We start from the raw sequence: 23,541 nt of genomic DNA, 5'->3' as shown, positions 1-23,541 counted from the left end.
AGTTTTGCTCACAGGAGGTGAGGCCTTCACCGTGGAGCAGGCAGAACGACAGGGGAGCTGGAGTGAATCGGTCTGAGAAAGAGGAGTTTCAGAGTGGCAGGACCTTGGATCAGTGAGTCCTGGTCTTAACAAAGATGAGGTTTGGGGCGCCTGGGTGGCTCAGTGGGTTAAGCCTCTGCCTTCGGCCCAGGTCATGGTCTCAGGGTCCTGGGATCAAGCCCCGCCTTGGGCTCTGCTCAGCAGGGAGCTTGCTTCCCCTCTTTCTCTGCCTGCCTCTCTGCCTACTTGTGATCTCTCTCTCTCTGTGTCAAATAACTAAATAAAATCTTCAAAAAGTTTTAAAAAAATGAGGCTATGCCCATGCTGATAGTGGTGCTATTCACAGCAGCTACAAGGTGGAAATAGTCCTGTTCCCATTAACAGATGAAGGGTTAAGAAAATGTGGCACATACTATAATGGAATATTATTCAGTCTTAAAAAGGAAGGAAATTTGGACACATGCTATGACATGGATGAACTTTGAAAACATGTGCTAAGTAAGATAAGCCACGCACACAAGGATGAGTATTATATGATTCCTTTTACATGGGGTACCTAGATTTGGTAAATTGACAGGAGAGTACGGAGTGCTAGGGGCTGCCGGGAGGGCAGAATGGGGAGTTAATATTTAATGGGTACAGAATTCCCATTTGGGATGACAATAAAAGGCCTACAGATGGATTAAAGTAATAATTGCACAACATTGTGAATGAACTTAATGCCACTGGCTTGGACACTTAAAACTAGTTTTTTTTTATTCATTTATTTATTTTGGGAGGAGAGGGGCAGAGGGAGAGAGAGAATCTTAAGCAGGTTCCACGCCCAGCTCAGAGCCCAACAATGGGCTGGATCTCACAACCTTGAGATCATGACCTGAGTGGAAGACAGGCACAACCCACTGAGCCACCCAGGCCCCCCAAAATTCAGTTGTTCCTGTGCCATGGCCTCGATCTATATCATCTCTGAGCCCGCATGTACTATTTTATCCTTGATGATTCAGGTCTGGTAATGATACATTTTCATTTCCTGGAGGGGTAATAAACAAACAGGCTGTTGGTAAAACATGTGAAATTGTACTTAATTGACTTTAGACACAGGTGACTTTGGAGTGACTCAAGGGCTGTGGCTTGTGAGGGCCCCACAATGGAACCAGGAGAACTGAGGATGGGAACAAGAATGGGATGGTGGGTGCCTCTGTGGCCAGTTGGCTTCTGTCTTGTTGATCTCGTGAAGCTCTACCCCGTGAACTGAAGTTACAATGGCTTACACCACGGAGGAACTCCAGGAAGGAGCTTAGGAGCTGGGTTAATACAAATTCTTGCTAGCTATCTAAATGAAAAGCCCCAGCCTAGCAGTTCAATCATATTATAAACACATTAGAAAGATATTAAAAAGTAATTACTTTGGAGGAACTTTACTACGTTAAAATACAAATGAAGGTAAAATTAGGAATGTTTTCTCCTTTTAGATTCAAGCACACCGAATCTTTTAAAAATGAGTCTTGCCTTTCTGTACCCAGTCATCCCACTCCTTAAATGTAACTCTCTTTGTGCAAGCATTCGTCGCTGGCCTCCTCCGTGCCAGACACTGTCCTAGGAGCTGGTACTGAGCCGACTGCTCCCATATCCGAGCGGTGGACGGGAGATGTGTGTCCCTGTGACCGCCACATTGGCATGTGGAGCAGTTAGGCTTAGAGTAGTGATTCCACCCTGGAGAAGGGATTGTTTGCCCAATTCTCGAGTCCGTCCTATCTGGAGATGCAGCCTAAGGCAAGATGTTGTGACAGGGTACAGACCCGTCTATCAAACGTGACTTTTCCTCCTTTAATTAAAGCAGAGGAAATGGCAAAAAACGGGCATAAAGGAGGTCAGCCTGAAGTGGCTCATGGGAAAGGCAAGTAGTCCTTTGGCAGGTATTAGATTTCTGTTTGGGAGAAAACACCGAGCAGGGGTTTAGGAGGCGTGGGTTTGGCCCCACCTTTGCCTTTCACAGCAGGGCAATCTCGCAAGCCTCTGATTCTTCATCTCTAAAAGAGGGTTATTGTGTACACGATCTGCAAAACCCAGATCTTACATTCTGTCTACTGTGACCAATGAGGAAAATCCTGGAAAATCCTGGAGCATCGTGTAATAGCAATAATTACTGGCAAGTATCTAAACTAGAGTTGAATGTAGAAGTATCATGAGATCTGACCCATGAGATACAGAATTAGGCGACCTTAAATTATGACCTGTTCTCATTTTACATCTCAAAGTACATCTTTGAGTTTGACGTAGTTTAGCCTAGAATCGTCCAAGCACTTGCAGCCATAATGTTATATCCCACTGTCTGACGTTGCCACTCCTGAGGTCACCAGAACAAAAACAACACTCAAGCCTTTGTTTGGTCTGGTTAATGTTCGAATCCAACCTAATGAGCCAACCAGCCAACCAGAGTCTTAATGAAACAGAAGGAAAAAGAGACACATTTAGTTATTTACTTATTGTTACAAACATATCTATTCCCCAAAAAGGGATTTGAGTTGGCCAGAAATCTCCATCTATCGCATTGTTTCATATACGACTCATGTCCTACATTTAAACAAAGGACCCATGACTGTGGCTCCTTCATGGCTCCAGGCCACAATGCTAGCTGATCTGGCGTGGCTCCAGGGAACCCTACCTTGGCCATGCAGCCAGTGATCCTTCTGGATCTCTGTGGAAGAGACTAACTGCCCCACTCTGGAGTGAACCTGAGAATTCACCATTTGTATTTCTTTTCTCCAGGGGTGAAAGTTACTTAAGAAAGTTGCGTAACAATTTAGTGCTACTACAATCTCAGCTCAGGACTCAATGGGTCTTTTTACTTTCTTTTTGCACCTTCTTTCTTCCCTGTAGGGACTGTTCCAAAACTTGAACTCTTTTCTCAGATCTCATGACCATCCATGAATGTTTTAATCTCAGTAAATGATTAGCCACTGAAGTAATAAGAAAACCAGAAGTGACTATAAATAAATTTGCTTAACTTTCTGTCATCTCTCCCTGCCCCCACCTATAAACTTACTGCCATTTTCACCCACCTTTCTTGGGTTCTAGAAAGACAGGTGTCTTCCCTGTCCTCCACCCACAGCTTGATGACCTCCTGTTCCCCATGAGCCTCATTTCCTGACATGCTTGCCCACTCCCCTCCTGCTCCTGTCTCCCACTCTTCGGGGAAATGCTTGTCATCCTGATGGTTGTTTTTGTTCTGTTTTGTTTGTTTCTTAAAGGCTGCTATCCTCTCTTTGATGTGAGGTCTTCTCCAGCTACTATCCCATCTCTTTTCATTTCACGACTACACTTCTACAGTCTGAAGTCTACACCAACCGCCTACACTTCCTCAGCTCCCATTAACTTTCTCAGCTCTCTGCAATGTAGCTTTTGCCCTCAACACTCACAGCTGAAAGGTTAGCAAAGACCAAATCCAGTGAATGCTTTTCATTCATGCTCTCTCTGTGACATTTGACATGTTGCTCCTTTCCTTCTCGAAATTCTCCTCTCTTGAGGTCTTATTTTCCCCTTCAGATCTGTGAGTTGTCCTCAGTGGCTCCTTTTTTGATGTCTCCCTTTATTATTTTTTTCTGTCCATCTCCTAACATGTGTTTCACGTGGATAAGTCATGCTCCCCAGTGAATTACTCCTCAGGGTGGCCATGCAATTTCCCACTTTCCTTTTTGAGTCACATTGACTCTGGGCTTGACCTTGCAACTCGCTTTGGCTGGTGGAACATCAGTAAACACAAAGCCAGCAGAGGCTTGATAGGTGCTTGTGTTTTGGGAGCTTGCCTTCTTAGAACACTCCTCAGAGACTGCCATGTCATCTGGATGATGAAGATAAAGACCAAGTGGAGAGAAAGGGGAGAAGGGGGAGAGAGAGGTTTTCCAATTGAGCACAACCCCCAGTCAATCCACAAGATGAATAATAAATTTTTATTTTAAGCCACAACCTTTAGTGGTGGTTTGATACATAGTAATAAATAACTGAGAAAATACAGTGTTTTAAAGATTCCTGTTAGCCTGCTTTGGTCTCATGTTGCTTATCTTTCCAAACAATGCCATCCATGCTAATGGATTTTTTTTTAAAAGATTTTATTTGTTTGACAGAGAAAGAGAGACAGTGAGAGAGGGAATACAAGCAGGGGGAGTGGGAGATGGAGAAGCAGGCTTCGCACTGAGCAGGGAGCCTGATGCGGGGCTCGATCCCGGGACCCGGGCATCATGGCCTGAGCCAAAGTCCCTGCTTTAAATGACTAAACAACTCAGACCCACCAGCTAATAGATTTAAGTACCATTCATACTTCATGTTTCTTACACCTACATTTCTAGATGAGATCAGTCTTCTACATTCTCATATCTGACTTAATGGGCAACCCCACTTGAATATTCCACAGATCACCTTGAGTTCCCACTTCAAAGCACTGGATTCTACAAACTGCTCCTGCCCCTTCTTTTGTCTTGTTTAATGGTGCAACTGGTTACCAGTCACTCAAGGAGGACACTTTTTTTTTTTTAAGATTTTATTTATTTATTTGACAGACAGAGATCACGAGTAGGCAGAGAGGCAGGCAGAGAGAGTGGGGGAAGCAGGTTCCCCGCTGAGCAGAGAGCCCAACATGGGGCTCGATCCAAGGACCCTGAGATCGTGACCTGAGCTGAAGGCAGAGGTTTAACCCACTGAGCCACCTAGGCGCCCCTCAAGGAGGACACTTAGAAGTGAATTTTCACCCTTACTTTTCACTCACTTAACAATAATCAGTCATTCACCAAATCTTATCATATCTGTCACCTAAATATCTCTTGCATTTATTCCTGTATCTCCATCACCTCTAATGCTGCCTTGGAAGGGCTTTGTCAAGTCGTACTTTGACCATCAGCGATATCTCTTCATTGTCTCCTTGCTCTGAGGATTGGCTCATCTGGCCAATGCGTCCATGTCTGTCCTGATCATTTTCCCAGTGACAATTCTTTAGTGCCTCCCTTACCACATATGGAATAAAGATTTCTGAAGTGGTTACAAAACCCTCCCCCACCTGGCTCTACCTATATTTCCAACCTCATTTCCTGTCCTATCCCTGTTTATGCTGTCCTTGTGCCAAATTACTTGCAGTGCTGACACCAGCCATCTGCCCGGTAGATGTCCTGGACAGTTTTCCTGCCTGGTGTACCTCCCCAGCCCTGCCATCTGCAGAGTCCTTGAAGACCCAGTTTAAATGTCACATCCTCTGTAAAGCCTCCCCTGCCTCTCTGCGCAGAAGCAAAATTAGTTGTCCCTTCTCCTGTGCGATCACCCTGCCCAGTAATACTATTGTATGCGTTTGAATTGTAATGACATATTTCAATGTGTGTCATGTCTGGTACATTCGGAGAACTCCTCTAAGGCCAGGGTTTGCTTTATTTCTGCTTTTCCAGCACCCAAGAAAGTGCTCGACCACTGTTGAATAGAACACTATATTTTGCCACTTTAATGTCTTTTAAAAGAATCTGATAATAATTGGCTATGTTAGCACAAAGGATTTTCATTTGTTAGTCTAGAAAGGGAGACAATGAGAGACTTGGGTTTGGCCCCATATTATTGAGGGTAAGTTCAGTGACGACAAGTCACCCAATTTTGGAGCTGGTACCTGAGGGAACAAGAGACAAAGTGGCTCTCTCCAGACTGGGCCAGGCTGGAACCACAGTCTTCACCCTCCCCATCAGTGCTCCTTCCAGAAAGAACACTGCCTTCCTCCACCACAGGGCGGAGCGGTTCTTCAGTTCTGCTTTGTCTTCCCTATGGGATGACAGCCCAGGTGACAAGCATCTATCTAGTAACTTCTTGAGTCTGAAGAGTTCAAAGAAGTAGTTGGTAATTGTTTCTGTATCTTCCCTGTTCTTGTCTTATGGGGGTCACCTGACTTTTCTCCCTACTTCGGATCTAATCTCCTACATTCTGCACCTTATCACAGAAATATGGGTCTGACTTGTTGCTCTCTTGCTGGACTCATCAGTGACGCCAAAACCTTTGGGGGTGACATCTAGAGCTCTCCTTGGAACTATCTACTTCTCCAGTCTAATCTACTACCTCGTCCCCACCCCCCACCATATATATAAGTATGTGAGCATTTACTGAGCACCCTCATTTACTGAGCATTTACTGAGCATCCCTCGTTGGTTCTAGGCCAACAAGAGATGCTAAAAGACAAGGTGAGGTCCTTGTTCCCAACTGGCCCACAACCTAATGACAGAATAGGATAGCAATTGATTATAATCCATTATAAACCAGTGTTGATGCAGATAGGCACTTTTTTACTTTTTTGAAGAAAAAAAATCTTCCTTAGAAGAAGAAAAAAAATCTTTATTATTTTTTTTAATTTTTAAATTAACATTTAATGTATTATTAGCCACAGGGGTACAGGTCTGTGAATTGCTAGGTTTACATACTTCACAGCACTCTCCATAGCATATACACTCCTCAATGTCCATAACCCCACCCCCCTCTCCGTAGCCCCCCACTGCCCCGCAACCCTCAGTTTGTTTTGTGAGATTAAGAGTCTCTTATGGTTTGTCTCCCTCCCGAACCCATCTTGTTTCATTTATCCTTTTCCTACCCCCAATCCCCCCACATTGCATCTCCCCTTTCTCATATCAGGGAGATCATATGATAGTTGTCTTTTCTGATTGACTTATTTTGCTAAGCATAATACCCTCTAGTTCCATCCACGTCGTCGCAAATGGCAAGATTTCATTTCTTTTGATGACTGCATAGTATTCCACTATATATATATATATATATATATATATATGAATATATATATATATATGAATAACTTCTTCTTTATCCATTCATCTGTTGATGGACATCTAGATTCTTTCCATAGTTTGGCTATTGTGGACATTGCTGCTATAAACATGCGGGTGCACGTGCCCCTTTAGATCACTACACTTGTATCTTTAGGGTAAATACCCAGTAGTGCAATTGCTGGGTCATAGGGTAGCTCTATTTTCAACTTTTTGAGGAACCTCCATGCTATTTTCCAGAGTGGTTGCACCAGCTTGCATTCCCACCAACCAGATAGGCACTTTTGAGAGAACAAACGAAGGACAGCCAGCCCATTCTGGGAGGATCAGAGAAGACTGAAGAAGATTGGCTCACCCTCCATGTTCCTTCCACTCAGTATGGAATCACTAGCAGTAGCAAGTGTTCAAGAGGCTTTAAAACCACTGAATCACTTTGTTGTCTGTCGGGAATGCCTCCCACCCTCCTTGTTCATATTAATTCCTGTGCTTACTTGAGACCCAGGTCGAGTCTCCCTTCTTCTAGGAAACCCGCTCTGCTGTCTCAGGCAGCAAAAATCACTTCTTTATGTTGCTGTAAAACATGAGCTCCTTGAGGACAGGGAGCTAGCCATGTTCTCCAAGGCTAATAGGTTGGCACATGCTAGGTACTCAACAAATATTTGCTGGAAGAAAGTAGGCATTCAAAACAATGTTTGCTAAACCTTAGTTAAACATGGTATCTTCGAGAGAAAACAGTGGCTAGCTGTAACCCTAGTAGCTTTTTCACCTAATATCTTGACCTTAATAATCTTGGCAGTGGCTAGCAAATGCCCATAGCAAGTGCGTCCATTATGAGTAGAACATGGGGGGTGAGCTTACATATCCAACTGGATTCTTTCCCTTATGAAGAAATTACAGAGGAACATCAATGCTGTTTTTCCAGTAATACAAGCAATGCTTTTTAGAATTTTCTTTTTGGAGCTTCCTTCAGCATTTTTGACCCTTTAAATATCTGTACCTTTATCTTTCTTTCTATTTTCAATGGTAGTAAATCTTCATCATTCGAAGGTAAAATATATTGTTTGGAGCTTGCCAAAGTCATTTGGATATGAATTTGGTAACTGATGAAGTAGAATAATACATTTTCAGTGGAGAAAAAGAGAAGTTGTCCTAAAGAGAGTGGTTTCCTATGACTTGAAAATTGGTTGCAAACACATTTTCAAAAGACGAGTTGCAAAAATACATCAAAGTATGTCCTCAACACTTGATCTAGTGTAATATCTGTAATTTTTAAAAAAGATTTTATTTATTTATTTGACAGACAGAGATCACAAGTAGGCAGAGATGCAGGCAGAAAGAGAGGAGGAAGCAGGCTCCCCACCGAGAAGAGAGCCCGATGCAGGGCTCAATTCCAGGACCTTGGGATCATGACCTGAGCCTTAGGCAGAGGCCTTAACCCACTGAGCCACCCAGGCGCCCCAATATATGTAATTTTTTAAAATTCATAACATTTGGAAAAATAGATAGGGCTCCAGTTTTAAATAGGAGGTGTTCCTAAATTTGAGTAATTTTCCGTTGTTTGTTTGTAAGTGGTCTCTACATTCAATGTAGGGCTTGAACTCATGACCCCAAGATCAAGAGCAGTATGCTCAGGGGGTCCAGATGGCTTAGTCTGTACAGCATACAAGTCTTGATCTCTGGGATTTGAGTTGGAGCCCCACCTTGGGTGTAGAGATTACTTAAAACAAAACAAAACAAAACAAAAACAAAAACAAAAAAACCCACAAAAACCAAAACCAAAATCTTTCAGGGCACCTGAGTGGCTCATTTGGTTGAGCATCTGCCTTTGGTTCAGGGTCCTGTCTTGGTTTTGACAAGCCCCATGTCCAGCTCCTTGCTTGGTGGGGAGCCTGCTTCTCCCTCTCCTCCTCACCTGTGCTCTCTGTCACTCTCTTTCTCTCTCTCAAATAATTAATCAAAAATTTTAAAGAAAAAATTAGGGGTGCCTGGGTGGCTCAATGGGTTAAACCTCTGCCTTCGGCTCAGGTCATGATCTCAAGGGCCTGAGATCGAGCCCCACATCCGGCTCTGCTCAGCAGGGAGCCTGCTTCCCCTGGCTCTCTCTGCCTGCCTCTCTGCCTACTTGTGATCTCTCTCCTGTCAAATAAATTAAACAAAACAAAACCCAAAACCCAAACCCAAAACAAACAAACAAAAAAAAAACAAACCCTAAAAAATCCTTCACATGTATCTCTTAAAAAAAAAAAAATTATTCTCTCTCCCTCTGTCCCTCCTCCACCTCTCTCCCTCTCTTAAAAAAAAAATTTTTTTTTTCTTTTCAGGAAAAAAAGAAGAGTAGCATGCTCTATCCATTGAGCCAGCCAGGCATCCCCCAGTTACTTCAGATATGCACATTATTCCCCCTTCTTCCCCTGCCTCCATGAAGTATTATATATTGATACATTATGGCTATGTTCTCAAACAGAGACAACTATTCATTCCTCTAAACAGTGATGCAGCTGAACTATTGGTCACTTAGTAACAGTTTTGATTCTTGGAAGTCTTTTCATCCATTTCTCCTGGGTGAGAAAACCTTTTTGTAGCAGGTTGTCTTAGGTATTTTTCTCAACTGCTTTCTGCAGGCACCCAATTCATACTTTTCCCATCTTCCAGTCCTTAGTAACTTTCCAATGCCTTCTGGCTGTGAGGAACAGAGGCCTGCCCTTGTCCCCCAAGGGCTCAGACTCCCAAACTACCATATTCTCTGACCACTGCATCAAAACCAACAATCCGTTAGACTGTAAACTTCAGGAAGGCAGGGATTTGGAGTTGTTTTGTTCCCAACCACATCTTCAGTGCCTAGAACAATGCCTGGAATCGCATAGGCACCGTGTTGAATGAATAAATGGATCTCTAAATTTGTTAGTTTCAGCTAGGTGTTGGGAGGAAAATGACCCATTGACCTAATTTACAATCGTCTGTGAATGACCACAAGCTCCTTACCGCTCCTTAAGCTATTTGCACATTTAAAGGGAACGCTTGTGAATTCAAATGATTCTCATTGGGAGAACTTCAACAGTGCAGCAAATGGAGAGAAGACAATTGAAGCTAAAGGGTAGTGGGGACGGGGGGGCGGTGGTGGTGGTAGGGGTTAACGACTTCAGTAGGCCAGAGCTGCCTAGAGTTTGCCCCAGAAGCTCCCTGTTTTTCAAGGCCCGTAAAACTCTGCAGTCATGCAACTTCTAAAAACTTAGTCTTCTCCATCATGGTTGTCAGGACGGGGGTTGGGGTAAGGAGAAAGAATAAATCAGGAAGGGGCCATACAGCTGTTTTTTTTTTTTCCCCCCACTTTAAGCTTTGGCTTTACTACCTTGCCATTTCTTGTGTTTCAAGAAAAATGTCCTACCTTTCTAGTTAAATTACAAGGGCAAAAGGGTACCGCTTCATAGTCATTTAGTACTATTTGCTGATTAAAGATTAACTAATACACTTTCATTATATGCAGATGTCATTTTTGTTTTGTTTGGTTTTTGCTCAGAATTAGCCTTGAAACATATTTACATCTGACAGTGAGCGGGGGTATACTGCAAAAGATAAGAAATAGTTCCTTTTATGTCACTTTTATGTCCTCTGATATAGCAAGGCACTAGTGATTTCTTTGTAGACATTGTATTGTCTTTAACCTCTCTCTCAAACACAAAACATATACACCAAAGCATCCCCCAGATTTCATTGAGAGATATAAGGGAAATGTAATGGAAATGTAAACCTAACTTCAGAATTCTGATTCTTGGTTTATGATATGCGGCTCTAAAACAGGGAGAAGTTGATTTTAGTGTTTTCTAATATTTTCATGTCAGAATTTTCTGTAGTGTCAATCTTATTTCTGCATTTTATCTGTAAATCCCTTGAATGAAACATTTATCTCTTTTAAAACACCACTCAAATGACAAAAGAAAGACAAAACCAATGCGTCTTAATAAATGGAACAACTCTTTAGAAAATTATTACTGATAACAGAAAAATAAATGTTTGAGTGGTTAAATCCCTATAATCAAAATTATTGAGTAGTTCTAGTTGTTATGCAGCAAACTGGTTTTGATTAATCTTTTGAGCAAGTAGAAATATTGTGATTAGTCTTAGCACTACAGGTGGTGAATGGAAATGTGTGTTTTGCATAGTTTTGCAATTTTCTCAGTTTATTTTGGAGTCTAATAATAGCAAGTTGCTTTACTCTATATCTATTTCAGGACTCTCTTTGGTTGACAAAAGTCCCTTCCTTGAGACAACAATAAATGTCATCTTCAACCTAATAACATCACCTTAAAGAGTACAATTGTTGAGCGTTTAAAAGAATAATAATTGCTCAGTAACTTGCACGCAGAAAGTGCTTCGTAAATGTTTGTAGATTTGTCTCCTGAAAGGAAAATTAATAAAGGAAAATTTTCTTCAGGTTTACTCTTCCTTTTGTACCGGGAGGAGAAAGAGAAGAAGAGGTGTGGACATTAAAGGTTAGGAGATCATATAAAAGTGCCAATTTTTGCCAAAGAATGATGAAAACATTCTAGTCCTGACACGTTTAATAATGGGCACACAACCTATTTCTTTGTTTCATAACGATTGCCCTCTCTCTCCCTTTTTTGGCATGGTAACAAATTCAACAAAATCAACGCCATCTAGTTAAACTTTTTTGATTTAGTAGTGGATCCGGCCGTCCTGTCAACGAGGAGGTAGGAAAAGCAGCGTGGAGAGGCAGGATAAATCTAGTTGACATGGTACGTGCCCATTCTGAATAATTTCATGTGGGAAAATAATTTCAAGTTGAAGGATAATTACAGAAGAGACGTCCAAAGCCCTCGAGCCGCTGCCGTCCGCGTACCGTTGGAAACCCCTCGCTGTGGCCAGGAGGACCGCTGCGGGCTCCCAGCCGCCGCTTCCTGCCCCGGGGCGGCGCGCCCTGACTCCGGGAAGGTGCCGCGCGGGGAAACGTGGCACCCTCTCCAGCCCGCGCCCGGGGCGCTGCCGCGCGGCGGCCGAGCGCTCGGAGGAGCCGTTGCCAGACGGGCTGCGCGGCGGCCGCGCACCGGCCGGCGGGGAGAACCGCCCGCAGCGCCGGCGCCCGCCTCGGGAAGGGAAGTGGCGCCCGGCCCGCCCTCCGCAGCCCGCCGCCCCGCAGCCCCGCGCCGCCCCTTTTCTCTCGGCCTCTCCCTCGGCCTCCGCCACCCCGGCCGAATTCTTGCATAAATTATGCCAGGCGCGCCTGACGTCAGGTGGCGGCGCGCGGGCGCGGCGCGGAGGGAGCTGCCGGCGGGCGCGCGCGGCCCCGCGGCCTCGAGCGCGCGCGGCGTGCCGGGCGCGCGCAGGCGCTGGCGTGCTGGGGCCGCGGCGGCGGCGGCGGCGGCGGCGGCGGCAGCGGTGGCGGCGGCGGCGGCGGCGGCGGCGGCGGCGGCGCGGGGGTTGAGCCGTGGTAGTGCGGACGCGCTCGTGCTCGGGAACTATCGGATTAAACTTGAATCGAGTGAAATTACACAAAGGAGCGCCGCTGAGGAGGCGGCCCGGGGAACCGGAGACCCTGAAACTCGCCAGAGCCCCGTTCGCCCCCGGCCAACTCCGCGCCCGTGGATTAGACCCCTGGCCGTGGCCGCCGAGCCAACTCCGGAGCCCGTTCTGCGTTTTGTTTTCCCCTCGGCACAGGACAGCGGAGGAGCCCTACCGACCGACCCGGTGAGTGCGAGAGTTCGCCGGGCGCCTCCGGGAGGGGCGGCGGCAGGAAATCGCTTCGGGCCGGGGCCGGGGCCGCGGGAGGAGTTGGAAGCGAGGAGTTGGGCGTGTGCGGGGCGAGGGGCGAGGGCGGGCGGGGGCCCGGGCCGGCGCAGGAGCGCAGCGCCGCCCGTGCCGTGTCGCCGGCGTCGCCGCCCGCGGGGCCCGAACCCGCGTCCCGAGCGCCGCCCGGCGCCCCAACTTTTGCCTGCGTCCGCGGGGCCGGCGGCGGCGGGGGCGCGCGGTCCGGCCGAGGGTCACTTCCTCGCATGTAAATGGCTTTTTGTTGTGCTGCCGGCGTGGGGGGGGGACGGGGGACAGGAGGGAGCGTGTCTGCGCGCGGGGGAGCGCGAGCGCGTTTCCTCCCGCCGGCGCCGAGCACGAGTTGCCGGCTCCCTTCGAAAGAAAAAGGAAGGAGGAAAAGTTGGGCTCCAACTCAAGTGCGAGTGGGCGATGGGCGCGCGGGCGCGGGGCGGCTGAGCGGCGGCGGCGGCGGCTCGGGGACGGCGGCGACCCCCGCCTCCCGCCCCCGCCCCCCGCTCCGGACCGACCACGCCGCGCTCGCCGGGAGCGGCGGCCGCACCGGCGCGAACAAAGTGCGTCCCTCCTGGCGCGGCGGCGCCGGCCCGCGCGGGGACGGCCACCGGGCGAGGTGGGTCGGCGGCGGGGAAAGTGCGCGGGGCGCCGCGTGGGGCGGGGGCGGCGCGAACACGCGGCGCTGGGGGCATCCGGACCCCAACCCGTGCCGGCCGCGGGCGCGGAGTTGCGAGCCCGGAGCCGGGGGTTCTCGGGGCTCCCCGGCAGCTCCCAAATGCGCGAGGAGGAGAAGAAAGGGAGCGGGGCCGGGGCGAGCGCGGGGAGGCGCGGCGAGGAGGGGACCCCACCTTGCCGAGCTGGCCGGGCCGGCGGCGGCGACTGCATAATAGCGACTTTAACCCTCCGCGGCAATTCGGCTCCCCCACCCCCGACCCCGCCGGGGGTCAGCGCCGGGCGGGGGGGGGTCACCAGGTGGCCCCCGAGGTGGCTCGGGTGCGCTCTGCCCCCTCAGAGATCCGCGGTTCGGAGCGTGAACGGCCGAGGTGGCTGGAGGCCAAGCGGTCAGCGGGGAGAGGAAGGAGGGCGGCGGGGGACGCGTTGTTTGTTTGGTTCGCACCGGGGACTGGGCTCACCGGGGGTACGGGGGCTCGGGCACCCGGTGAGCTGCGGTGCGGCTGCGTCCGCGCGGGGCGAGCGCGGCCCGGGGGGGTGGGGAGGGCGGCGGATCCCGGGCGGGGGTTGGGGGGGGTCGAGAGGCTCCGGGGAAGGAGCCGCCGGCCCCGAGCAGCCATCATTACCGAGCCGCCTTTCTCCGGATGGCTCTGCCTCGAGGAGCCCCGCGCCGTGGGAGCGCACCCCAAACTCCCGGCCGGCCGCCCGCTTTGTGAGCGCCCCCGTAGAGCGGGCGGCGCGGGGAGTGCTCCTGCTATGGGTCGGACGGTTTTCCCGGAGGTCACTTTTAGAGACTGTTCACGCCTCGATTTTAAACTAGTTTTTTTCCCCCTCTTCTGAACAGACAATGGACAAAAGAAAAGTAGCAACCCACATGGAGAGTTTCCTTTTGAATTGCTAGAATTAGATACACTATCCAGCTCTCTACTCGCTAAGTATACTTTTTAGTTTCCCATTGTATATTATCTAGCAATCGATTTAAATAACTTATCTTGAAATATGTCCATCCTCTGGGCTCGATTGCTGGGGTATGTTGAATATTTTAATTTATTTTAAAAGGACTTATGTGAAGGCCCTGATTTTTATTTTCTAAAGATATTAATTTAAGCCGTCTTTGCAGTGGGCATTACCTTTCGAAGAGGTTGCGTGTATTTTTCCCCCAATTCTCTCCCAATAACGAGAGGGGGGAGTACTCACTATACGTAATAATCCAATAGGAAAAAAAATAGTTCTCTTTATTTCCTCACAGATCCATTCTAACGATGACAAACATATCTTAGTGACTGGGACCTTAACAGCATGGGAACCTTATTTATCCCAGTTATAATTCTATTTAGATTGTAGTAATGTGTGAGTACTAGGTAATTCTTATTTCAGAAATAACTTGAGCAGTGATTTTATGAAGTTGAATCCGTCTCCCAGCCCCCAGAGTACATCTGTCGCGGAGTGTTTTTGTCTTGCTGTTGCACAACAGAAGCCCTCCAGTCTTTACCCTAAAATGGCAGCTTTCATTTGACTGGGGCCCATTCATTGACAATGATAATAAAGAGGCTGAAAGCTAGATGCTAGGGGCACGGAGCAGTACTCGGTTTGCCTTTCTAGGTGATAATAAGTAGGAGACATTTTATGTCTTCCAGATTTGCTCACGAAAACTTTATTTTCCCTGGAAAATCTGTACTGTAGAAAAAAGTTACAAAGTAAACAGAATTTGAAAATGTATAGGGACTTGCAGTAAATTTTAGGAACCAAATTTTCTTATTTTGCCACTAGTGAAAATATGGCATTCTCCCCTCTTGGATGACCTGATAAAGGGAATAATGGATTTTTGTGAGGCTTGTAACAGGTGAATTTCCTAACCATGACACTTAAGAATTATTTTCCAGTGCTGTGTATTTTATAATTTATGTTCTCTTGATATGTTCTATTTTTTTTTCTTCCTCTGTGCAAGCCAGTAAATTGAAGCCTGAGGAATTCTAGGTTTTTCAAGATTCAAATGAACTTTTAGGTAAGAAATGAATAATAATAATATAGACTGGAATGGGAATTCCAAACTCTAGTTATATTGGTTTAATCAATAGGTGTATTTTAAAGTTAATTTAAAAAATTACTCCCTTTTCTATGTCTTGACATGGAAGTCAGGACAGAAGAATGATACAGGTTGTGTATCATACATGATGGTGATGGTTTAAAAACTCAAACATTATTTTCTTCTTTGAGGAAAAGATAACTCCTTTCCCCCAAGTTTAAAATACAGAAGTCAAGTTTAAAATGCATCTACTAACTTAGTTTTAAAATAGAACTTCATCTGTACTTGGTTTAGTTTTTAACCAGTGGGACTTAGAGGACTAGTTCCCAAACTAGTTCCCAAACTCCATGAATCTTTCTTTTATTGAATTAAAATGAATATTGGGAGGATTACATTTATAATAATATATCAAAGAAATGTTACAACTTTTTTTTTCATACAAACACAGTCAATAATGTAATATTTATAGTATGGTTTTTAAGCAATTAGGTCAAAAGAAAAAGCGTTCTTCATCTGTGACAGAATACAATTGAGTGCTTCAGTGTATGAGTTGTGTGACCCATAAGAGCAATCTAAGTGCCAAGTTAGAGTAGTTATTTCAGACCTAGGCTTGCAACATTTTATTCCCTGTGCTTAAGAAAGTTTGCTTGCGATAAAGTCACCGTCCATTTATTTACTCTTGTTTCAGTGATCCTCAGCCTTTTGGTGCATAACTGACAAAAAAGAGGGAGGACTTTCCCTCAGAGAGTTTACTGTCTAGTGGGAGAGAGAGTTCTTCAGGTAACCAGATACTCACATTTAACTTTTAAGGTTAACTTTGGAGGTAGTTATCTTTCATCCTTTATAATCCATATATGGCTTTTTGGATTTGATAGCAGACACCATGGCCATCCTATAAACATCTATAAATAAGGCATTGCAAGAATAAAAATGCTTAGTCAGGGCTGAGTAAAGTGTGTGACTACAAAAAATGGCCCTTAAAGCTTCAGCTTTGTAATAAACTGATTTACTTTCAGTATTCAGATGGTTTCTAGATATAAACAAATGTGCACTGAAATAGATATAGGTCACATAGCTAAATTCACTAAAAAAAAAAAAAAAAAAGATGGCGAAGGAACATTTTGGATGATCTCGAGATGATGTCAGGAACACATTGGCCCTGTGTGACTCTTTCGTTGTCTTGTCCATTCTTTATGGACGTGTTTTTGTATCTTTTAAAAAAAGCTATTCTTTTTTATGTCACTAGAAATTTTGAGTTTAGTATAATATCTTATCAGGGTTCTAAAGCCATTATTGCTTTATTTGGGTGATAAAATTTTCCTTTTTTTCCTAGGAATCTTTATTATTTTGCATTGCTTCTTAAAAAACAACCCTTTGATATTCAAAGATGATGGATGATGTTAAAGTATAAAAGAAATTGGGAGTAAGTGATCACTTAATTTTTCTACAAGAAATAAAAAGATGTCATGTTGTATTTCAGGTTGGTTTGCAATTATGGCAGGCAGAAGTCCATAGCTGATTATGGTGGGAGTTAGGAGCTGGGAAGGTAATTAAAAATGCTACTGCTGCTCTTTTATATTTTACTTTTATCAATATATTAAAATTCTTAAATGAAACCACACCTCTCTGATAAAAATAATGAAGTAGAAAATCGTCATGATACTGTCAAATAGGAATTTATCTTGTGATCATTAGTGAATCTTTGGATATTTAGAGAGTTGAGGACCTTAGAGAGCTAACCTAACTTTCTCATTTTACAGATTAAGAAACTAAAGCCCAGAGAGATTAATTAAATGAGTTGCCTCTGGCTGGTCACCCAGTGGTGCAGGGCTGTCTTGGTCATGGTTGTCTGCTTGGTGCCCAGCTTGGTGCCAGTGTAGGGGAGGTACTAGGTTTGTTTGTTTGTTTGTTTGTTTTTTGGATGACTGAGCTGGGTCTGGAAGAATCTAGCTCTACCTCTTAGGTTTTGATCAAAATCACCTTTGGCTTCAGAATTTAGCACCCCTCTTAAAGGTGTTCTGAAGCCTGTAAAAATTTATTTGTCTGTACTGTGTAATGATTTGGAGGTTTTTTGCTTTTTGTTTTTTAAAACTACGATTATCTGTCTAGAAAAACGCAGAGATAATTATTCCAAGATTTGATTACTGTTTTCATTTAAGAATCTTGTATTCATTATCATAACTAGATTTCTGTACCTTTTAACTAATGTTAGGTGACTAGAAATATGATTGTTTTCCCAGTGAAGTATTTTTAGAGGGTTCTGTTAAAAAATAATGTAGAATAGTAATACAGAAGCATAACTTGGTAGTAAAAGGCCGATTGGTCCTTGGATTTGTTCAGTTATGTGAGGTGACACTTTCTTTAGTGGCCCTTTTAGCCCCTAAAGTGCTGTAGGTGTCAGCCTTTGCTCTAGTGGCAAGTGACTTTGGACCACAATCAGTTTTCCTGGTTTGTCTGTTTTCTTGTTCATCCATTCAGGTACTTACTTATTGGTTACTTTTCAGGTGAAGGGTGCTGTATTGGGAAAACAGTGGTGCCACAAGAAGACGTGGTAGACCCAGACAAAACATGAATAGAGCAACTGCACTGTCCTAGGTGCTGTGCAGTGGGTACTGGGAGGAGTGAGAGCTAGATGGGGGCCCATCTAGCTGTGTGGGTTTTCAGCCCTTAGGAAGTGGTTGTAGCCCTGCCATCTAAGTGATGCTAGAAAATGAGGGTAGCGTTAGCTAACTTAGAGGGAGGTAGTGTGTTTGAGGTCTACTGAGAGCCACTACTCTACCGAGAACCACTACATGCGAATCAAGAGACAGGTGGAGGCCAGCGTGGGTAGGGCCCATGGAATACTGAATTTGGGATTTGAAAAAAAGTTACAGAGCTACTAATGAGTGTTAAGCAGTGGTTGACAGGGACGGATTTATTTTCTGAAGAAGATTGGATTAATGCGTAAGGCAGCAGAGGGAGAATAGGTTAGGGGCCGCATCCAGCCTGCTGTTGCTGTGCTCCATTTGATGGGGAAATAATAATGGTTTGGACGAATTTGGTGACTGTGAGGATGGAGAACAATGGACTTGCGTGAAAAGTACTCAGGAGGTTTGATGGCTAGGACTTGGAGGAGAGATTTCCTCTCAGGGACCAGAAGGTGTCAGGGAAAATATACATGTATACATACATATACACACTGTTCAGCCAGCCGGCTGGCTGGTGGTGTTGTTCACTGTGACAGGGAGCACCCCATGAGGACCACATCTGAGGACCATGCTGGTCTGCTCTTACAGCCTATGACTGAGGTAGCAGGTAACGGACCATGATGCCCTTGCTCAGCTTTCTTTCCATTGCTAGTGGCATTCCAAAACTTTCCCGAAATGATCTGCGAGCTTCCTCAAAAAGTGGTGCATGGCGAGTCCACCACGGAGTGCTGGTAAAGATCCGTGAGATGCAGCGGGAAGAGAAGAGAAGAAACCATTGTTATTTGCCTAAAACATGGCGCTTTGTTACTTGGCTGAGATGTAGCACTGGGATGAATTTGCTCATCACAGACTGATAACAAGCCTATGGTAAGCAGACTTGGCCACATTTTGTTCTTCTGCATCTCCACGTTGTGGTGGTGGCTTTCTCTTGCTAGTTACCTACTGACCAAGGTGCTCAGGTTCCCAGCAGATAGCCCGTGGGTCGCACTGCGCTCAGTGAGGGGAGTTAATTGTGTTTTAGGAGCTGCTTGCAGTTGTACATGGGTGTGGTGGAAATGATATAGTACTTACGTAGCTGTGGAGAAAATACCATCCTACATTAGGATCCCTACCTGTCTTTTAGTGGATGATGTATAACTTTGCTGTGTAAATTATCTTAAAAGCCACTTTGTTCAATTATTATAAAAAGGGGATTATATAGCATGGTTGGTAGCAAATGAGAGATGCTAACTGATAAATCTAGAAAAGCTTCTAATGAGATAAATTATGAAAATCCCGAATGTTTGTCTTGAAACAGTTTTTGAGGGAAGTGTTCAGATTTCTGTGTTTGTTAGTTTATGTAGGAAATGATATTACCCACTTATTTTTGTTATAAATCAGACTTTGATCTTGGTGTGCATGAAGATATCCTTCTTGGGACTCCTTGCCTTTTGGTAGGGTCTGTTTCAAAGGTACTTTCATTGACATTGTTCTTCATAGGCTTTTCTGGTGGCCAGTGTGACTTGGGCAAGTCTCTCCAAATTCTTCCTGGCTCCTTCAGGATAGGCAGGATTGTGTGGCTCTAGGGACATAGGCTGATTGTAAGGAAATGCTTCATGTGACAGTTTTACCTCTCGTTCTGAACGATTATTTGAATAAGTTTTAAAACTCAGGAATAGTGTTTCCTGTGGTGGAAGAGTATACCCCCTGGGCTTGCTTGCTCTACCTCCCGAAGAACTGTTGTCACCTACTCCGTGCCAGCTTCCTTATTGCACTGTTTCTTCAGCATGGTAATTTTCAGTTTTTCAAAAACTTTATAAGATACATTTTTTTTTTTTGTTTGCTCGCTCTCATCAACAGTACCTTCTCATAATTTAAGAAATCATTGCCTTCTCAGAGGTGTAGACACTAAATGGAAAGCTGCATGCAGGTTCCTGTGATGTGGGTTTTAGTGGAAGAATATAGAGGATGTTTATTTGTCCTGCCCCCTCCCACCTCCACTCTGCAACGCCAGTGAGCTAGCAGGTTTGAGTTTTCCACTGTGTATCTCATATATGGGGTTGGGGCGGGGCAGGTCAGGCAAAGAGCTACTGTCAGCATGGGGACAGTTGGGATCTGGATTGCCACAGTGAGACTTTGTGGAGGGAAAGGCAGGGAATTAGACACCTGTGTCTCTCTCCCTGGGATCCACCACTTAAAATAGTCAGAGATTTTTACACTGTAGTTGCAGTAGGTCTAATAAAGGATACGGGATACCTTAGTGATCAGTTTTTTTCCCCAATCCTGTGGCAAGTTGGGGGACTCCTTCAGTTTTTTTAAAGGGTCCACTTTTTTCTCTTTTTATTCTTCTGTAAGATACCCATAACAGAATCTGTTGATAATTAGCAAGTGTGCTATGATTTAAACACACATAAAAACTATCATCTTTGATGTGATACTAAGAGGCGAATGGTGAGAAGGTCCCCTGTAGAATTATAAGCATGCTTTAGTTTCCAAGATAGTTCCTGCCATTGCACTAAGTGAATAATAAAATCAGCTTGAGCACAGGTGTACAATCAAAAATATGCCTTGCTTGGTGATGTATTTTAGGGTGTATGGGTCTAGAAATTACTTCATTTATGGATGGGACTAATATATTGAAACAGTGAAGCCTACATCCTCAAGGTGAACTTTTTTGAAACCTTTCTATTGCAATACTTCATATTCTTGTATACTTGACCTTGTTTGTGCTTGGAATTTTGCTTTGGCCAATTGCAGGTGTATTGATCTTGTCAGAAAAATCATGCAGACTCATCTTGAGAATTTAAAAATCTTGATTAAATTAAGGAGCTTTATTTTTCTATTAGGTGTGTGTTGGGGCAGTCAGCTAAAAAGGTGTGGAAATAACAAAACAGCATTACAAATAACAGTAATAATCTTAGCTACTAACCAATAGTTAAGGAGCATTTCCAGTCAAGTAGGTATTATGCTAAGTATTTTAATGGATTGTTTCATTTACCTATCAAAACCTAGGAGATAAGTAGAATTACTTTCTGCATTTATAGATGAGGAGACCTCAGTTGAGAGGTTAAATTGCCCAGGACCTTACAATTCTAGCAAGTGATGAGGAGGAATTTGAATCCAGATTGGTCAGTGTCCAGAATCTGCATGTGTAACTGTCTTGCTCCGTTTGTCCTCAGTAAGCTCTGAGACCATAATTTCTGTCTTAATAGACAAAGGTCTGTTAAAAATACTGGTAGCCCCCTGTCATCCTCTGTCATACCCTGTTACTGTGTACACTCAGCGCAGGTTATTTCTGTCCACACTCCCTCTGTTTGGCCTTCCTGTATTTCTGGGGCCGTATGTCTTGATGTCTACAGTGACTAAGTCCCGTATCTTTCACTCTTTCTGTCCCTCCTTTGCCATGGAGGTGAGAACAATTGTTCTTATGGTGGTTTTATCCTGTGGTGGCTGAGAACTTGAGTTTTGACATCAGATCAGAGTGAACCGTAAAAGTGGAAATAATACTCCTACCAACTGGGGCACCTGGGTGGCTCAGTGGGTTGGGCCTTTGCCTTCGGCTCAGGTCATGATCTCAGGGTCCTGGAATTGAGCCCTGCATCAGGCTCTGTGCTCGGCCTGGAGCCTGCTTCTCCCTCTCTCTCTGCCTGCCTCTCTGCCTACTTGTGATCTGTCAAATAAATAAATAAAATCATAAAAAAATTACTCCTACGAAGTATCCAGGGTTGTGATGGAAGATTAATGAGATACTTTAGCTAAAGCACTTGGTATAGCAAATGGCATATGTATTGAGTAGTTATTATTATTTTGAATAGTTATTATTATTTGCTTACTCTTAATCATTGAGCTTATCAAACCATGTATCTTGCTTTTATTTTTTAAAAATACTTTATTTATTTGACAGAGAACACAAGTAGGCAGAGAGACAGGCAGAGAGAGAAGGGGAAGCAGGCTCCCTGCTGATCAGAGAGCCGGATGTGGGGCTCGATCCCAGGACCCTGAGATCATGATCTGAGCTGAAGGCAGAGGTTTAACCCACTGAGCTACCCAGATGCCCCTTGATTTTATTTTTAATTTAAAAAGTCCCCATAACCCTAAATTATGACTGGAAAGATTAAGTGGCTTGCCGTAGTGACCAGCTATACCTTTTTCACTTTTCCCCAGGAACAGACATAAAATTATTTGTCCCTTGTCCTGGTGTATAACTAGACGTTGTTTAGCTAAGTTCTTGTTGTTACTGAGAGGCAGTTGCGAGATATCCCAACTACTAAAAATGACAAATTTGAGGAACTAGTTCTTCCTTTAGAGCCGTAAGATACCCATCTGCAGCCTGAATGGTGGCCGCCTCACTGGCAAACCAGTCATTGCTTCTTTTCCTCAAACCTGCACTTCTCCCCAAACGCCAGAGGATGTAATCTTAGGCCGTCAGTGCTGTGGGCATGTTCGATCAGTTCTGGAGTATTAGAACTTCCCAGTTCAGACTGGAGGGTTACCGAGTATAAGAAGACTCTGGAACTTTTGGCCTTCAAGTCTCTGATCGTTTCAGCCCTGTCCTCTCCAAATTCTCTTTATTGCTTAAGGAGTAAACAAGATGGGATCTAAAATGAAGGTAGATTTGGGGCCAGGATTTGGAGTAGCTACACAAGTGAATGAGATGGTTCCCTTCCGCTGGAAGGGTAAGGCTCTGGGATAGTTTCCTTGGAATTCCACTGCTATCTAGACTGGCATGACAGTGGAAGAGGTGGAGTATAGACAACTTTCATTTTTTAAAATTCCATTTTCTTTTCACTTAAAAGCAACTTTACGGGCACAATAAAATGGTTGGGCAAAATGTAAACACTTGATCAGTATGGACGCAGGGAGTTCCTTGTACTGTTCTTGCATCTTTATTGCAAACTTGGGAAGTTGTCCCCAAATCAAAGTTTCTTAAGTAACTAACAGTGACTGACTCTAAGGGCTTGATCTTAGTAGCTAGCCCTTGGCGTGGACTTCTTGTGAGTTCACATTTTGCTAAATTTCTTATTTATGTGAACTGTTTTCACTGACTCCTGAAGTAGGATTAATCAGAATGCTGAGGTAGCGGGGCCCCCTGCGTGGCTCAGTCGGTTAAGCATCTGCTTTCAGTTTGGGTCAGGGTCCTGGGGCCCTGGGATAGGGCCCCCCTGTGCCCTCTGCTCCTCTCCTGCTTGTGCGCACTCTCTCTTCATGTCAACTAAAAAAATAAAATCTTAAAATAACCAAAAATGCTGAGGTAGGTGAGGGAATGGAGCTTTAGAGATTGTTTAATAAATTTAATAAATTTGCCCCAAATCACAGCTGTTAAAGATGGAGTTGGGCTCATTCATTCAGTAGCCTGTGGCATTAACCTCTCTGCAGAAGTTGCTTTGGATGGACCCATCAAACAAACAGAATATTCATAGGCCTTGGAAGGGTAGGATGAACTTAACAAGATCTTACATTCCTGTGCTTTGGGGGGCTGCCTCCTGGAAAGAAATTGAGAGGCAGAAAGGTGTCTCTTAATGGCTTATAATTAGTGAAGTTTCTTTTCCTCAGATGTTATATCTTATTG

The 23,541-nt window shown here is 44.7% G+C and overlaps 1 protein-coding gene across 2 annotated transcripts in view; it reads left to right on the top strand.

Moving 5' to 3' along the window:
- The first annotated feature begins 12,264 nt into the window (after positions 1–12,264).
- CHD7 (chromodomain helicase DNA binding protein 7) overlaps positions 12,265–23,541 on the top strand; it is a 188,987-nt gene continuing 177,710 nt past the window's right edge. For both annotated transcript variants that reach the window (XM_044245545.1, XM_044245544.1), the window contains exon 1: positions 12,265–12,536. The gene's annotated coding sequence lies outside the window, so the exon portion shown is untranslated. The remainder of the gene's footprint in view (positions 12,537–23,541) is intronic.

The sequence above is a fragment of the Neovison vison genome, chromosome 4, assembly GCF_020171115.1.
Source record: "Neovison vison isolate M4711 chromosome 4, ASM_NN_V1, whole genome shotgun sequence".
NCBI lineage: Eukaryota > Metazoa > Chordata > Mammalia > Carnivora > Mustelidae > Neogale > Neogale vison.
The sequence above is the reverse complement of the archived record's forward strand: the minus strand, read 5'-3'. Positions and strand labels throughout refer to the sequence as shown.